Source organism: Lepidothrix coronata, unplaced genomic scaffold (assembly GCF_001604755.1).
Source record: "Lepidothrix coronata isolate B3197 unplaced genomic scaffold, Lepidothrix_coronata-1.0 Scaffold122, whole genome shotgun sequence".
NCBI lineage: Eukaryota > Metazoa > Chordata > Aves > Passeriformes > Pipridae > Lepidothrix > Lepidothrix coronata.
In genome coordinates this window covers 1,781,936-1,783,257 of record NW_016690302.1, presented here as the reverse complement: position 1 = coordinate 1,783,257, position 1,322 = coordinate 1,781,936, and the positions used below count along the sequence as shown (strand labels likewise).

Sequence of the window (1,322 nt, the reverse complement as noted above, 5' to 3'; positions counted from 1 at the left end):
CACCCGCCGGGGTGCTGAGCCCACGGTGTGGTGCTGGGAGATCACAGCAGGTGCTTGGAGCACTGCTGGCTCCAGGGATTGCTTGAAGCATCCTATTATAAGACCCGGGGTTTTGTTGCTTGTAACTCTGCCAGACCTCAGGTGCCTGAGCTGAAATTTTCCGTGCCAGGCGTCTGCTTTTGCAGGGAAAGGGAGATGCCTGCAGCAAACTCAGAGGGGATGGAACAGCCTGCAGGAGATCTCCCTTCTTCTCTCCGTGTGCTCTTGTTGGATTTACCTTCCAGCTCCCGCTGTATGTGAGCCAGAGGCTTGGCAAACATCAACCAAGCCCGAGCACAAGACGAGCTGGGGCTCCCACAGTTCCATGGCTCGTGATCGTGGTGTTAAAGACACCGTCACGCTCCACGGTGCTGGGATGGGGCTGCCAGCACAGGCTGGAGCAGCATTTCTAAAATGTCATGTGCCTGAGTTTGCAGCCTTACCCAAGTTCTCTCTTTCTCACGTGCAATAATTTTCTAGTGTCAGCTCTTTTGGATCATTGGCTGGTCTTTTAGATTTTCCTGAATAAGACCTGAAAAAGCGCCGTGAGAGAGTGCAGTAACTCCTGACTGAGCTTGGCAAACCAAAGGGAAAAGCCTGACCAACCCTCTATTAGGAGCCCTCTGGCCCAAATTTGGTTGCTGTCAGACCGGTGGCTTCCCTGCAGAGGGATTACAAACCCAGGAAAGCCACAGGAGGAGAACTGCTCCTCTGGCAGAGCCTCTCATGGATGGGAGCATCTCCGCAGGGTGCAGCCCAGCATCCCACCTCTGCAAATTCCTCAAGGACCGTGGTGGTTTCAATGCATCCAGGTCCCAACTCTGCAGCCAGATCACACTAACAGGGTTTAACCCCTTTGCAGGCAAGGGGTTCCCCCAAACCCTCAGGGCTCCCTGTGCCCTTCCACATGGAACCCCCCATTCCACACGGAACACCCCATCCCAGCCCCAGGCACCCAACCCAAGCTCTCTGCCAGGTTTTTGCAGGGCAGCAGGTTGAGCTCCAGGCTGCCAGCCCATTTAACGTGCAGCAGCGAGGTGTATCATTAATTTATTAATTATTCATGGGGTGCCAGACGGGCAGGCAGAGATCAGACAGGAATTGCTGGCTCCCAGCGCGCTCCCGGACTCTCCTTATGGCAAGACTTGCTCTTCAGTCCCGGGCACGTTGTCACTGGCCACCTGCTTGTGATGGGACAGTCTTTGTTAAAATCCCAATTAGCATATAATAAGGTAGGAACAAATCCTGACTCTCCCAAGCCAGACAGGCCCCAATTTCCCTTT

The 1,322-nt window shown here is 54.3% G+C and overlaps 1 protein-coding gene across 1 annotated transcript in view; it reads left to right on the top strand.

Moving 5' to 3' along the window:
• The first annotated feature begins 261 nt into the window (after window positions 1-261).
• Window positions 262-1,322, top strand: part of HES4 (hes family bHLH transcription factor 4) — a 13,452-nt gene continuing 12,391 nt past the window's right edge. Inside the window, exon 1 of the mRNA XM_017825679.1 lies at window positions 262-266. The gene's annotated coding sequence lies outside the window, so the exon portion shown is untranslated. The remainder of the gene's footprint in view (window positions 267-1,322) is intronic.